Below are 17,070 nucleotides of genomic sequence, written 5' to 3' on the forward strand. Positions count from 1 at the left end.
TAAAATAGAAAATCATTGCAGGCAAAGCATGCTAAGGACACAAAGACAGGAGAGCAGCTAACAGCAGAGAAATACAGCTCCCTTGGTAAGCTGGCTGCAGACTGACAGCAGGCATTTTGACACAGCAAAGCAACAAATGTACACCAAGTGTGCACCAAATCTGCAGGAGGCCAGAGGACTGCAGCAAGTCAGGGCTGAGGAGGGCTGCAGAGTCGAAACAGAAACACCTGGTCTGGTACTCCCAGTGCTGCATGGGGCCACAAAGACGAACACTGGCTATGAGACAGAAATATCAAGAAACAGCTGGAAAATCCTCCTATTTCTGTACCTGGCACAGGTTTGCCAGCTTCTGAAGTGTCATGCCTAGTGCTGGTGTTGACAGGAGAGGCAGACTGCTGGTTTGGGAAGGGCTCAGGGAAGCATGGTGGAAATATCACACCAAAAAAAATCTCATAGATTTGCTGGAGGAAGAGTAATGGGATTACTTCATGGGCAGTTATAAATACCTAAGGTCAGGGACTTTTTGTCAACATTTTTTGGCTGCTTGGACTAACCAGCTACAGCATTACCAGCCAAGCTGAGCACACACAGCGTGATGCTACAAAGACACATTGATGGGGATGGCCGAGGGGGATTTTCCTAAATGCAGCTGTGAATTTGCAACCTCCAGCACTTTATGCATCAGAAGTGGATGTTTTTCTAAAAGATTAACTAAAGGAAGCCTGATGACATTTGTTAGGTGGGTGACAAGAATGCTCCCTTCCAGCCTTACAGAGCATGCTTTTGTATTCCCCTATTAACACACTGTTTGAAGGGCGTTGCGGTGGTAGTGTCAGTGCTGAAAGCTGCAACCAAGCACTGAGCTGCAGGACTTGTGTGCGAGCAAGCCCTCCTCCTCTGCCAGGGCAGCCCAGCCGCTGCTGCCAGCTGTGCTCGCTCGCTGTTTGTGGTCAGTCCAGTCCTGCCTCTTCAACCCCTCGCCAGCTCAAGGAGACCTGCAGCAAAAAAAAACAGTCCTGGAGAACCCTTATTCAAATGCTCACACAGGTGTTACAGTTTTATGGCTAAAACAATCCCCTCTCTCTCATGCTCAGAGTTTTATTGTGAGTATTGATCCTGCCCTGTGCGAGCTAGGGTGCTAATACCTCCACTGAGATATTTACAGTCCCCTGCCACCGTGCTCCTGCGGCATGGTGCCGTATGTCACTGCTACCTGTGAGGCTGTTGCTAAGCCATATTATTCACTGTTTGTTTTCCTGGATTCCAATTTCTATGGGTTTTGAGCACCACTTTAAAAGCATTAATGTCAGTTTTCATACATTTGCTACTGAAATTGAAAATAGCTTTTTGCGTTGCCTTGAATTAGAAATGAGGACACTATGAACCCTAAACAGTGAGGTGCCAATATTCTCCTCCACAAATGCAGTTCTCCATATAAATTCAGACACCCTTTAAAACGATATAATATTTCCAAAGCACATGTAGATAACCTCTACCAACCTTGGTTTTCCACTGAAATTCAGTTGCAGAGCACTTTTATAATGGCCATATAGAGGAAAGCTGTCATCTTGTCATACCAAGAACCCCAGCCTGTCCCTTTATAAACCATTTTGACACTGGCTGACAAGAAATGTCAATTTTTGTATTTTTAGAGAACAAATCAGCTTTCTGGTCTCTTGAACCAATACACTTCAAAAATGTGTATCCAGCCTGAGATTCTACAGATAATAATTAGATTGATTATCCATAAGAAAAACCAAGCTCAGTTTACGCCAGTGTTGTATTGCCTTCAGACACTGACATTCCTCCGTGACTCCCAGGATGCTGGCTCTGAGTCAGGGAAAGACTGCAGGAGTCACCATGTCTTGTGCATGCTTCTGGAGAAAATTTCAGGGCATTTTCTCTGGAAGAGGCACCAGAGCCGTAGCATTTACCACCTGAACCAGTGCTCTGGCTCTCACAGGCAGCAGCTGCCAGCCTGACACTTGCTGTTACCAGGTCCTGGCTTCACCTCCCTAGAACTTGTCCAACTCCCATGTCTGGCTAATGCTTCTCCTCCAGGTGAAAACTAGTTTCAATTTTGTCAGAAATTCTTAACCAAAGTATTGTTCCAATGTTAGGATACAGATTTTTTTTTTTTTTTTTTACATCCTTTCACATGAGAATCATTAATTCTTACAAGCTTTACTTTGCTTTTGCAGGGTTGCTTTCTATTGTTTTAATCCTGACAAAGACACAGGAGTAATTACAAAGCCAAAGGTGACACACAAACAACTTGCTCCAGTATCAAGTAATTGGTCCTGATTTCAAAAAATGCCATTCCCTTGGTGGAACACCCGCCAGCTCTGGACAAGCTGATGGCAAGGCACGGCACGGGGTAACATTTGGGTACCGAAGCCAGCACACGTGCGAGTGCAAAGCCCCGTGGCAAGCAAGTCCCTGGGGATTTGGTTCTGCGTAGCTAAGAAGGGGATTGCACCCATGTGATACCAGTGTCTGCCTTAGGAACTTTCACGAGAGGCACATCGGATTTGCTTTATCCCTTCAAAACGGCAACGGGAAGTAATCTCTAAGAAAAGAGGAAAGCATTAGTATGCTGCCTCTAAGGGATTGCTCCCTTACAGACCTAGAGTAAAACATCAGCCTGCTGAGCCTTGCGCTGACTTTGGAAACCAAGGAAGAGGTGCTAATATGACACAGATTTGACACAAAAATCATCTCTCAGGAAAAAAAAAATAATAAAAAAAATAGTGGCTATTGCATAATAATGTAGTGTCTGGTTGTCTGCTGGTGGAAATTAGAGAGAAAATTAACTGAAGAGCTATTTGCAGTCAAAGAACAGAAATCTGATAAATCTGATGAGAGACAGGCAGCGCTGCCAGGGAAGGCAGCACGTGCTTAGTAATGACAGCAGGGCTTAATACCATTTGTAGAAATGGGGAAGAAGAAGATCTCATTTTTGTCACAACCAGAGATGTTTCTGGATCATTATTGCTTCCCTGGGGCAAGGGGGCTCTGGCTGAGTGTCTCCATCTGCACCAGGGCTTCTCCTCCTTCCTTTCAGCCTGGTCCCAAGGTGGCTCGGAGGGGACAGCAAGGTGGGGACAGCAGGATGGGGACACCTGCTCCCACCACCACTCCACCTCCAGCTCCTGCACTTCTCCAGTGGGGAGACTAAGACAACAAAGTGACCCCCTGCTTCCATCCCTGTGGTAGCCCCATGGGCCTGGCCAAACCCACAAGGACATTTCCTTTCCAATTGCTATTCACAATTTAAAGCTGAAGCTTCACTTCTTTGTGAAGGTGAAGAACAAGTCTCTCACAAGGTCGGCTTTTCCTTGCTGCAGCCACACACCCCTACAAGCCCTACAAGTACATTGGGGCTGTCTGAGCTCGGCTCAGCTTTGGCTCCATTTACCCCAGAGCTCCGCTTTGGAGGTCTCGGCCTGCTGGCTGAGCCCCATTCTCCTGAGGGGATACACATCCCCAAGAAGCCCACATCTGAAACTGGTGACAGTTCACGAAGGTGCCCCAGTCTCTCATTCTGGGATGCCTCGCTCAGACTCCTTGAAGAGAAGTAATGACTTTTCCTGTGACAGGTGCCAATCTGAACTAAAATACCTCTTTTCTTGGCATTGCTTTTTGCCACCTTCCTGGGCTGCACAAGCTGTGAGTGCTGTAGCTCAGTTCACCCCCAGACCCAGCAGGGCAGCACCCTTGGGTCTTTCCCACCACCCAGGGACATGCAAACAGAGGCTCCAAAGCATTTCTTTAACTCCATCCTTCTGATGCAAACACCACAAGTGCCATAAAACAATCATTAACCTTCAAAAAATGTTTAACAAAGTGATCATTTTGGAAAATATATTTTTATCCTACCCAGGTGCCCCCATTCCCACCCCCCACGAGTGCAGGCGACACGAAGCACAGCGCGGTGCAGGCAGGGTTCCACCACATGGGCAGCACGCCGCCAGCTTCCCTTGCCTTGTGCCGTTTTGGCAGCTTGACACCAGTCTGAGCAAGAAACAACTAACACCCAAACAGATTAAATGAAGCAGAATTATCTATCACATCAGTCAGCATTTTCTATGAGATTAAATAACGTTTTTTCTTCCTTTTTTTTTTTTTTTTTTTCCTCCAGCTCTGCACTGCTGGCAGCCACAACGGTCACAAGAGCAGAGCACAGGGTTTGGGGGTGCCGAGCCACAGCTCACAGCACGACTGCAACGTTCCTGCCTTGTGTGATTGACCTGAAGCTGACGGGATGCCTCGGGACTGTGACTGCCCCAGTCACACCCTGTGCAGGACGGCAGGAACAGCAGCCTCAAACCACGCTGCCTCCAGCACTGCCCTGGGTCCCTGCTCTGAGCCAATCTGATCTGCTCACCCCTAGCCTTCCCCAGCACAAAGCAATCTGGCCTGGAGCCAGAAGCCTGGGAGGAGTTTCACATTATTTTAGGAGAAAAATAAATCCTAGTTAATTTCTTTGCAGGGAGCAAACCCCCCTAGCGTGCAGGCAGCTGCCAGCACACGCTGCAAGGTAGGGTCAGAGGCTCCTGCTCTGCCAGCCGGGGCTCTCCTGGCTGTGCCCTTCCCTTGCTTCAGCTTGTACTGCAGCAACAAGAGCAAGGAGCCTCATAAACTTCGCTGCAAGGAGGAAACAGTACCATGAAACTGAACAATGGCTCAAGTCTCCTGTACATTTAGGGACAGCTAAAGCCACGCTGGAAATCCCTGATTATCCAGGGCTTGACAGGAGGCAGAAATTATCTCATGCTTCAAAATCAAACAAAGGTAAATAGTCAGATCCTCAACGAAATTTAACAGAGCTGTAACTAAATCCATCTATTTATACCAGCTAAGGAGCTGCTCACTGTCCTTCTTTACAAAGAAAGATCTTTTCGGGGTAAATGCTCAGCATTTTTCACAGTCCTGCAGACCACCAGTGCAGTTTAAATGTCTTATTGCAATGCATCATTAAGCCTTTTTTATTTTAACCTTTTGCCCTTTTCAGTTCATGCAATGAATTTGTCACAGTCCCTACGTGGTATATTCAAATATAATTGCTAGAAGCTCTGCAACATCATCAATTTGCTCACTTAGAAAGGGCAGTGCTTGAAGGATACACAAACACCAGTCTAACATCAACTTCAAGAACGCCCGAAGCTGATATTGGTTAATATTTCTTCTTCCAGCTTGTTAAGGGCACTGAACAAAGAAAACAGCACCGGCCAGGAAAGCACTGACGCATTACTATTGATCAAGACAGTCCAAACAGCACAAGATGCTGAAGAGGGAGAATATTCTTTGCCCCAGCCACAAGCAGTCTGGGACAGAAACATGAAAACAAGTGACACAGCCTGCTGCTGCAGTCGGCTGGCACAAGAGATAGAGATGACTTCCAAGGTGTGCCCCACACCTCACACACAGCAGAACATCAAAAGGGGCTGGGTTTTGTCCTCTCCCCTCATACCAACACACTGGCTGCCTCCTGGCCAGCTGCATGCAGGAGCCACCAAGGTGGCGCCTCCCAGCCCCTGCCAAATGCCAGCGCCACGCTGAGTGTAAACTGGGGTCAGAGTGGAAAGGTTACAAAAGTCTGGGGCTCCACAGCCTCCTCCCCACAACACTGTCTGTGGGGAACCGTGGCAAGTGCTCCACACTGCAGCATCGAGAATCGCCCCCTCTGCTTTGCATTACCTGGCTCAAGCACGAGACTGCTGAAGCAGGAGAACAGAGCCCACAGTAGCCGGTGGCACTTGAATGACAGTCTGTTAAATAAAGGTGCATTCGTCTAAACCAGGCCTTGACATAGAACAAAAGAAAGCAAGCTGTGTGAAACAACAACAGAAAGAGAGGAAGAAATTAAAGATGGAAAAAATAATAGATCCATTTGAATATAGCGCATTGGGTAGCCGCTTAAAAAGAGGCCGTGTCACAAGTTTTCAGCAGTCCCCCTGAGGCTGGCAGCAGCACTACTTCCCCTGGCTGCTGGCATGGCACACTGTAACTCTCACAGAGGTTACAAAGGAATCCACGTCTAAGACATTTGCGTGGTTAAAAGCACTTCCAAGTGTCTCTTGTACAGCATTAGATTTTTTTCAAGACACCTAGGAAGTACTTCCATACTTCAATCCCTGAGAAGAGCTGAAAAAAAATCTTCCCTTACAGGCAAGAACACTGTTTCCTTCTGAATACAGGTGTTCTCCCAAATCCACCACTTGCAGAGAAGGGGGACTGGCACTGACACAGCACCAATGTGCTCTGGCACAGTAATTACTTTGTTCCCTCTGTAAAGATGTTTATAATGAACATAAACACATATTCCTCATGTTCAGTGCTCTACTATATTTTCTCTCTCTCCAAATGGCTCCAGCATCAAACAAGAAATTGGTAACTTTATTGTCTTCCTCTCAGAAGCAGCTATAAGCATCTATCAGTGCCAAGGCAATCAATGAGCACAGGAAAAAAGATTTGTGGCTCCCATTTCTGCCTGTCCCACACTGCCTTTAGAAGAAGCGTTACATACAGGGGCTGTTACAGTTGCCCGACTGCACTCACCTCGCAGGACTTCATGTGGTTTACATTTAGCAGAAAGCCTCATGTGCCCACAGCAAAGCCCTGAAGTGGTGGCATTGTTCTCCTAAAACCTCACATTCATGCTCCTCTTCTTGGAAAAATGAAATGAGCCTTATGGAAATCCCCTAGTAGGCAAAACAGAGACTAGAGAATGAATTAACCAAACAAGCATACTGAAATCTAGGAAATTTAGAAAAGATTAAAGTGAATTCTAAATAATCCTGCTGAAAGGATGAGTCCCATTTGACTCTATCAAAAGCTGGGCCAGATTATGCTGTGCAGACGGTTCCCCGCAGGCACAGCAGGCCAGGACTGCTCATCTTGCTGCTTCCCCTTTCTCACTTGCTTTGTACCTGCTCAAGCCCTGTTGGACCCAGTACACAACCTACTGGATCACGTGGAAGCTCACCAGAAATTCAGGGACAGAGGTATTACAAAGCAACACATTATCTAGCAAGAATATAGCTTCTAGCTTCAACACTTCTTATACCCTCTGCATATTCTGAGAGGTGACAAAGATTTGGTAAAAACTGTTCTATGAGGGGTTTCATTTTCATTTCCTGCAGTCTTGGTGCTGAGAGGCCCTTGCTCACTGCAAAGACCATGCTGCTCAGCCATAATAAAGAGCTCAGTCATCACTTCCACTGCCCTTGCACTGTACCGAAGGCCCAAATGCAGGTGGTGGAGAGAGATTCACATTGGAGTCAGCTCATTCCTGGAATGCTGTGACTTTCCAAACCATTACTGCATGTTACTCTTCACCCTCATCATTGTGTTTCTCATTATCTCCGGAATTAGACACCTGTCAAAGTCCATCCCATTTCTAGGGAAGGGAATAAATTATTGAATACTTGCCATGTCTGCTTGCATTGTCACTTCCTTTTTTTGCTTGCACTTGGCAGCTCCCTTGTTTTTGTTTTTGCCTTTGCCAACTCTTCTTTCTGCTGGCATAATGCTACGTTTTAGCAGGATAGGAAAATTAATAGAAAAGCACTCACACTGAAAATTGCACTGGAATGATATTAAGTACACCTAATTGATTTGTTAATGAATGCCTCCTGTAACAAAAACATTTTTGTTCCAACTGTTTAATCTGTTATTCTCCATAAAAAGTTAAAAAAAAAAAAAAAAAGACGGCAGCTTAATTAAGTGCAGCAGGGGGATGATAGGCAATTCAGAAATAGACAGTGACTCCTGGATAAGCAGCTAATCAAAGAAGAGCCTTACCTAACAAGAGCCAGGAAGAACTGAGCACACTGTCATATTTCTGAGAGGTTTAGCTCCCAGGAGCTGCCAGGAGCTTTAGTGTTTGGGGATCGGGCACTACCTAAGCGCTCTGAACAGACCGGCTTGATTTTGTGCTGCAGGAGCTGCTCTCGGAGAAGGCATTTTGTGACTGTGAAGTGGGTAGGGCCTGATGGCCTTTATCTGACAGCCTGCATCACAAAACCTAACGTATTTTACTTTGCAGTTACAACCGGAAAGATGGAAATGGTTTGCTAGCACAGCTCAGCAAGCCACATCACTCCCCGTGTCATGCTCACCGGGCGCACACACCCGGCCTCTGGCAGTGCACGACCCAGCCTGGTCCCATCCGTGGCCAGGAGCTGGGCTTCGAGCAGGCTTCACAAGGCCGGCAGCACCTGCACCCGGTCGCCACCCCGCAGAGCTGGTAGCCACCCCTAGAAATGACACGGTGGGTAGGCAAGTGGCCACTTTAAATCCAGTCCCATGTTCAAACTTGGCTGCTGCTGGCACTACTAAGCTTATTCGCTAGCCTCATTGTAGCCAACATATGAAATTTGGCTCTACACAGAGAGCTAGAAGGGACTATTAGCAGCTTAAGCCTTCCTTACGCACTAATATGAAGGCATAAGTAGGATTTAGGTGATGCTTAATCCCTGTGCTAGCCCTCTGCACAGAAGCAAGCTGTACTCAGAAGAACAGATTTTAGGACAAAGGAAAGTCTTAAGCTTACAGCTTTTTTTGACAAATACTCCTGGTTACTTCCATTTATTCAGCCTTGGAAGCTCTGCTTCCTTCCAAGTGACAGAAGATTAAGAAAGAGAATGAAACTAGGGCCCTGACCCTGCATCTTGTATCTGGACAAAGTTGGGTGCTGCTGTAGGCTTTTTACAAGTCCCCAGAGAACTTTGGTGACAGCCTCAGAGGAAGGCAGCACCATGCCCTGGGCCCCTCGGGCTGGTTTCTGCAGTACAGGAAGCCGATGCAGGCTGAGATAGATTCTGCTACACTATTTTGAAGCACGTCCTTTCTCTGAGAGTGCTTTGCTATTGCATTATGGTATGTTGCTTCCTTACTGTATTCATTTTTATTACGCATATTTCCCTTGACTTGTTGAGAATGCACATCCCTGAAGGAATTATATTAATGAAGTCATAGTAAATGAGATCCAGGTCTCCTGCTGCATTTCTCGGTGTGTTTGGTTCCAAGAACAGCAATGCTAAGCAAGGAAACCTCACAGGGAGGAAATAGGGTTTGCCTACTAGCAAGCAACTGGAGCAGTTTATCATAAGACTGAAACGAAAACAAAAGAAGAACCCACAAAAGGGTTTTGTAAAGTAGAGTTTGTCACATGGATATTTTCAGACCGCACTGACTTGATGTGCACAGCTCTTCAATGAGATAAGCAGGCAACTCTCTGTCTTCCTGCATGCAAATTAACACAGAACAAAGCTCATCTCCCACCTTTAAATGGACTGTCAACACTTCTAATGGCAATGCTGCTTAATGACCCATCTTGGATGAGTGGATGAGCTTGGATGAGCTAGATTTGAAATTACACTCAACAGCACCCAAAAACTCCAAGCCAAACCCAACCAGTCATGCTTGGTCCTGTTCAGGCACATAGGGACAGACAACCTAGAGATGGAGATGAACCAAAGGGTCTGTACTCAAAACCAAAAGAAGGAAGAAGAAGAGAGGAAGTAAAGACTGAGAGTTGGCCCAAGTCCCCAAGCTGGCCAGAAACAGGTGCTGAAAATGGCTCTCACTCCGGCCTCTTTCTCCAGCCTGATTCACTGCAGCATGCCAAATTTTGCTTTTAACAAGAGGCTGGTTACACCAGCCTCAAGCCTCTGTGCTGTTACCATTTTTTTTCTTTGAAACATTACCTAAAGCTATAATCAATTTTAAAAATAGTAAACTCATAATCAAACACTTCCCCCTAGAAAATGTTTTGAATTGCAGGAATAACTGAAAAACCTACATACAAAACAAAACAAAACAAAACAAAACAAAAACAAACAAACAAAAACCAACCTTCTTATTCTAGCTTGTAATTATAATACAAATGGATTTTCTATATCAGCAAAGCAGCACAAACGTGTGTTCTACCTTGGTCAACTCACATGAAAACTGGTGAAAGAGACTGATCTGCTTTCTTTGGTATAGCTTTCTGGAAAGATACAACTACTCTTGAAAAAAGACCTGACAATGTAGTAGATTGTAGGAAACCTTAATGAAAAGGCACTGCCTGTGCTATCGAGCTCGACTCATGCTGACATGAGATGCATTTGGTGATACAGTTCAATTCCAATAGCACGGCTTTGAGAACAGATAAGAACAGGCATTATTAACAGCGGTGAAGATGATAGCACAAGGGAAACCAAATCTCATGTCTAACTGCTTGCCACAAGGTTATGAATATTTAGTATTTACTTTAAATATGAATGCACCAGTTCAGTTCAAGTTTACCCTAAAGAAAAGAATTTCTTTAATCCTGTAATTTCCAATGTAGATGTCTACTTAGAGGCAGCTATAAAAAGAAAATGGCCATAAAATATAGGTTATGTGTAAGAGAGTTTTGTAGTCTAGAACTTGGGTTTGCATGATGAAAACAGCATCAGTATTGTTCCCATCATACTTGTCCCACTATCATCCCTTCATAGCCTTCCACCCGAACGCAGTGCAAATGGCATGACTGCCCTTGTAAGCACAGCAGGTGCTGTTAGGGGGAACCAGTCTTGGACTAGAGGACAAGGAAAGACCTTCCTTCTGTAATGGTGGTGAAACAAAAAATAATAAAACGAAGAGAGAGTGCATTACCTTGAAGTGCAGATTCCCAGAGCGAAGGCCCCAGCAGGTGCTGGGGTTGTCCTCACCCTCAGTGACTATGGGCTGGAGTGCCCAGCTCCTGGGGGCACTCACCTCGGGGTCAGGCAGGCTTGGGGTTCTTGTTCCCCTGCTCCCCACCTGTGCCAACAACTGTGCTGCTGTGGGCCAGCCCGAGTCCTGCACCCACCCCTCCTTGCCTGGAAACCTCTCACAATACCTGAGCAGGGCCATCACCCCCAAGGGGTCTGCACCGGCGTGAAGGACTGGGCCCCCAGGACTCTGCTGGTCCTTGTGGCCAAGAGGCAGCAGCCCCCTCCTGCAAGCACCACAGCAACTGCTGAGGGCAGGCAACAAGCACCAAATGCAGTAAAATCTTGTCTGAGTTGCTCAAGCCAGAAGGTTTGGTTCTGAATATTGACAGGGCACAGATCTATTAAAACAGAGGGTGCAGTTTTTTTCCCCACATTAATTTTTCAGAGCATGGCTGCACTGCCAAGGAAAGAAAAATGACATGAAAAAGAGCCGGACTTGGGTTTAGGGCCGCCTTATTGTGTCTTCCATTCCAGTATCTGCTCAGTGACTGAAGGTCTGAGATGGGCGATGAATTCATCAACTTGTGTATGGGGGTTGGTATGGATTAGGAAGCATCACTGCTGCTGCTTGGTTGAACTGGAAACAGAAGCAGGTGAATTCAGGCAAGGGTCTCACGTGCTGCCTTGTAACGTTACCGGAGTGGGTGCGAGGAACCCCTCGAACCCAACCGCCACTACCAAGGTACCTGAAGAACACAGCTCAGAGGGCTGCAGCCACAGACACACACCAAGGCCAACCTCTGATGGGAAGTTCACAGCACTTAGGTGTTTTCCAGAGGCAGCAGTGGCACCATTAGAAAAGAACTACAGACACACTCTGATCCCTGATTACAGCCGGGCTCACACACTGGGGCAGCTGCCGCAGAGCGCGGCGTCTCAGCAGGAATTTGCTTAGGGAGGCTGCAGCAGAGAGGTACCTGCCTTTCCTTAAATACCAGCAATATCTCACTCACTGCTAGATGTATGGCCTCAGTCCTCACATGCTCGCAAAGGTACTGGAACCAGCTTGAAATGTGTGCTGGTTTCTGACATTTGAGTTATGCAGAGCATGCAGGTACAACAGGGAGCTGTCTTCACCTCCACGCTGGGATAACGCCTCACGGCAGGGTAGGCTGTGGACTGCTGACATAAGGCTTTTGTGTACGTAACGGAGAGGCAAAGGTTTGGTGAGATTTATTCCCTGCGTTTTCTGGATCAGGCTGACCCACTTTTATTCCTGAAAGAACTGGCATTGTTACTCAAAGCCCCAACAAATGTCTGATGCAAGTGCTTGTGAGCTTGTGAGGAGGTGACAATGCCCATTTTGGTGCTGTGGAGAATTAGAAGTAAAACCTAAAATCCATAAAAGCACACTCCTGCAGAAAGACACCGGAGATGAGCTCTTTTTGGCCATTGCACAGAGTTAAGTCCAGAGCAGCACAGTGCATCCTCGTACAACAAGGAGCTGTACCACTCACTCACCCATCAGCATTTTTCCCTTTTGATCACACGCTCCCCCTGGTGCTTGTTCGGTAAAACAAACCCGCGGGAGGAAAGGAGAGCCTTCCTCCTTACCAAACAGCCAAAAAGCACGCTTGGCAGGCCATACACTGAGAGAGGCTGGTGATCCGAAATCAAATCCTGTGGCCCAGAGCTGCAGGAGATGAAGTCTTGAGAGGACGTACGCTGCTCCCTACCGTACTCTGGCCAGGAGACCTGCCAGCACGTGGCTCCTGTCCATAACGCCGCCTGCCCGGTGCAGATGCACCTTGCCATTAGTGGAACAGGGGGGAAGGCCTGGGGCTGGCTGTCTCGCAGCTGGGTACAGCAAAGGGCTGCTGGAGTGGCACTGCAGAGAGAATCTCTCGGAGTTGCTGTTTATGTGTTTGTTCTGTTTGAAGTGGTAATAAATCCGGTCCCTGGGAGCGGTGCGAATCTGCACAGCGTACAACGCTCGGATCAGGGTGCTTGCTTGTATGGGAAAGAAACTTGAAAGGCAAATTGTCCGAGGAGCTCAGATTCAAGCTCAGGCTGAATTCACACATCTCACGGGCTATTACAGGCACGCACAGCATTTGCAGGATTATTTGGACTGTTCTTACTGCAACTGTGAATTTTCCAGAATTGCAGGCAACCAGCTGAGTACATGGCTGGCTCCGTGCTTTTCTTTGGCCTCTGAGAGACTGCCTGGGAAAACATCTCCTAGCTTTCATTTTATACTTTTATTTTCCCCAGTGGGCAGAACGAAAACCACCAGAACTTGCCAATGACAGAAGTGAGGCTTTCCTTAATTTATGAAATCACAAAGGAAGTGATTCCAACTTATCCCATTGGAATAGAAGAGATTAAATGACCAAAGAGCAATTTTGTCCAGAATACTTGATTCAGAACCAAAGAGAGAAAGCCACGTGGAGTTTTCTCACTGCATTTGACCCCACTTCTCTCCTCCACCTGGCCATGACCACTCGTGGGCAGACGCTCCCCTTGCTCCTGGGGGCCTGAGCATGCTGCCATCACCCTCCCACTGCCAGGTCCCCAGGGTTGCAAGGAACAAGTAAATATGTGATTCAGTCCTACCTCGTCTGAGTGACTGAAAAGGGCAGGCAGAAGTTTGCTCCCAAGGCTTCACTGTAGAAAACACTGGCACTCTGACGCTGCTCCATGGATACCCTGAAGTGTGTGCCTAGCCCTGTGTGGGCTAATAATTACACTGACAGAGAGCATTTACACTTACATACGTGCACTATTGGGCTGGGGACTTTAAAAGGTGCAAGAAAGAATATACATATATAAAGAAAAAGAAAACCCCTGTAAATCTAGAAAGAAAAAAAAATGTATTTGACAAAGGAAAAATAGGTCTAAAGAGAGGTCAGTAGGAATTTTACTGCTGGATTTCTAAGCAGCCAGGATATGGCTTCAAGCTGCGAAAAAATAAGTAAGGGAAATACCTCTGTTTCCCCCTATTTCAGAAAACAAAACGATTATTTTAACCTGAACCACGGGGTTTGCAGTGACCGTTTCCTCTCATAGTTGGTCTGCTACCACTGCGAGGACCTCGCACAACTCAGTGCATGGATCAGAAGCAGCATGATATTGGTGCATTTCTTAATAACAGGCAATTGGAGCCATTAAAAATGTTATTAAACATGCTGCTCGCAGCATTATCAGGAAGGATACAAATTGCTTGTGATTAAAGCAGCGTTTTACAAATCTTATTCCAACTTTAGTGCAGCAGTGAACCACTCCACCCAAACTCCCTGCAGCAGCCTTGAAGCACAAAGCAAGCCCCAGCAGTGACACTGGAGCAGCGAATTCAAGGACTTGCTGTGCGCAGGATTAGCATGTTCTTTGCGGAGATGTGTGAACGTTACAAAGCTGGTGAGGCTAAACTACAGACTGAATCCCAGCCCTGTTTATGAGACAACAGTATTCATTTATTCTAGTCCACCGAAAATAAATTCAAAACAAATTGCATTCTAAATTAGTGTTTCATTATGCACAGCAAATACAGAGAACTCAAAGATACAGAGAGATAACACAAAACAAAGCTTCACACTTTTTAATTGTAGCTATTACCCTTCTCACTGCCAGCTCCTCTTTTTTTTTTTTTTTTTTCTGTTTCAATTTATCTGATGCTTGTGCAGAACTCTCTGCTAAGCTGCCATTAAAGAAAGTGTTAATGGAGGTAATTAAACCTAAGGATTGTTGACATTTACTAGAAATCAGTGTTTGGACTATTGGCAGTCCTGTACTCAGGTATCACTTATGCAGTGAGCTCGTAAGACAGCAACATTCAAGAACATAGTCTGGTGTCAGCTGAAAACACCAGCACCTGAAACAACATTATGACTCATTTATGAGTAATGGGATGGAAATCTTACAATTTTTCATATATTATTCACTTTTGTGGTGGTTCTTCATGTAGAACAGCACACTGAAGGTGAGCATTAGAGCCCAGGAGAGAGCAAAGGTGCTCCACGATCCCCTGCAGCCAGCAGGACAGAGCTGGTGGCCAAGGGACAGGGGAAGGACAGGGGAATTCATTAATGGTCCCTCCAGTCCCACCAGGAGCTCTGAAGGAAGCCAGCTCCACTTCACAGATTACTAGAAACAATGTACTTCAGTACACATCCTGAAAAATGACTGTCCTAACGATGTTCAGCATGGAGCAAGCATGAAAACACCCATCTTGGGCAACACCAATGGCTGCATAGGAAAAATTCTTCCAGAATTAACATCTGGAGTTGCTCCATTTTGAGCTAGCTGACCAGCTCCTGTCCTGTGGGGCTGGGCAATGGGCTTCATGCTGGGCGCAGAAAGGTGTGGGAAACCTGGGGTGACACTGGCCACACCACTGAACCCCTGCCTGTCTTGTTTCAGAGGTTTCAGATTCCAGCCACCCCAGTTTCTAGTAGCACAGATACCAAATTTTAAAGAATTAACATTTGTTTGGCTACAGATAGGCAGTTACTTTCAGCCTTACTCTGCACAAATGGCATGCCTATGATATATTTTTATAGACATCGGTGATAGAAACATAAAAATAAAAGAGATTGAGCTTAAACAGCCTGTCACAGTTTGCATGGTGGGATGGCTGTGATTAATATCCAAACAACATGTTGTCGGTTCTCACTAGATCAAAGTAGGATAAATCCATAAATTTGAAAAAATAAATCCAATGTCAAAATACAAAACCAAAACTCCAGCAATTACTCATTTTCAAAGATGACACTGAATAATAAATGATTTATAGGCATGAAGTAGAAATTCTTCAGAGTTATTGTAGTTAGGGGTGTGAATATTACAGTACTGAGTCAGGGAGTAGCAGTTAGCACCAGTTAGAAGCTTTGTGAACAAATCTTGCTTTTGGCCACAGGTACTCTGTCACGCTGCTGCTGAGGCTCTTCATTGAGCCAGGCATTGCAGAGCAGCACACTATTCCAGGATGAGCTCATTAGCAAGCTCCTATCAATTTGCAAGCAATTATTCTGCAATTATTCCCACAGAAGATGTGGGAATGGAACTGGCTTGAATTTAAGTCTCCAGGGACTTGCACCTGAGAAGATGCATGTGGATGAAACAGTTGCAGCAGATTAGGTTCCTGCATTTCCCATACCTGTGGTGATCTACCATCACCATAGCCTCTTCAGGACTGGAGGGAAAAAAGCCCCAAAATACAAACACCGAAGCATCCTGCCCACATTTCAGCCAACAGCTACAGGAGTGGCGCACGCTCCAGTGGAGCGTACCTCTCTACAAACAGCTCATGGACAGGGAGAGGGCAAATGACAAGAAAGGAGGCTTGGGAATAAACTTTGCAGAGGTAGGGGAAAGAACTAAGACAAAGCAGAAGGAAAATAAAGGCAAGAAAAAGTAGGTGGTCAAAAGGGGATGGAAGCATTGTTCTGTTTCTGTGCCCTCCTGCTTATTGTTAGGACTTTATTGCACTTCTCTACTGTTTTGCTGCTAGAACACCATTTTCTTCCCTGCTTGGCAGCATAGCAACAATGTGGCATGTTTTAGAGACCTCTGTCATCATCTTTGTTTCCAGATTTGTCTCTTCAGCAAATCTCCATGTTTCGTATTCGTTCAGATTGCTGCAATTTACATACTTTTAAGGGAACCAAGATCTGCCTAGGGGAGCACCACAGTTTTATCAGCCCCTGCACAGAAAATCTCTCCCTTCTCAGAGATGGCTCCAACTCTTAGCTCAGGAAAGCAACATCTTCCTCTGTTGGCTACTTTTTGTATTTAGAAAAAATTTTACAAGTCTGCCACTGTCACCACATGTGGCCCCTCTTTGAGCAACAATAGCAGAGGACGGCAAACGATAAACACGACGAAGCAGATGGGGAAAGGAGAAGAACGAGTAACACGGGAGGCTGCTTTTGAGGAACATGGTGAGCACTGCTCCCTGAAAGCTGGCCCCTCAAGGTATGAAAGAAACAGATCCCAGGATCAGCTGCAAAGCACACTTGAGACACCAGCACTGGATGTAAGCATGTGATTAAACCTATGCTGAGCTCCCTGCTTCACCAGCAGGGAGGTTGCATCTCCCTGCTCTGCAGTCACAGTCTCGACACATTTTAATGTGGATTTGTGTACCCACTGCACTTCAAATGCCCGTCAAAACAGTGCTACTTAGTGAGAAAATTGTGTTTTAATGAGGTATGCTTCTAAAGATTTAAATTCAGCCCTAGTTCAGAAGAAACGTGTCCTCCTCCCATTTCCAGCTGGTATTTTTCCCCTCAACCATGCACACAAATAAGGCTACGATAGAATTTCAAGGTAGGAAAAGTGATCAACGGACCTAGGGAAAAGGATGAACTTGAAAAACACCAAA

General features: G+C 46.0%; 1 protein-coding gene across 2 annotated transcripts in view; it reads right to left on the reverse strand.

Moving 5' to 3' along the window:
• Positions 1-17,070, reverse strand: part of SUSD3 (sushi domain containing 3) — a 69,353-nt gene that overhangs the window by 49,692 nt on the left and 2,591 nt on the right. Inside the window, exon 2 of one of the 2 annotated variants that reach the window (XM_084530476.1) lies at positions 329-995. The exons of the other annotated variant lie outside the window; for it this stretch is intronic. The gene's annotated coding sequence lies outside the window, so the exon portion shown is untranslated. The remainder of the gene's footprint in view (positions 1-328; positions 996-17,070) is intronic. 2 annotated transcript variants of the gene reach the window in all.

This window comes from Aythya ferina (genome assembly GCF_964211825.1).
Source record: "Aythya ferina genome assembly, chromosome: 10".
In the NCBI taxonomy this organism is placed as follows: Eukaryota; Metazoa; Chordata; class Aves; order Anseriformes; family Anatidae; genus Aythya; species Aythya ferina.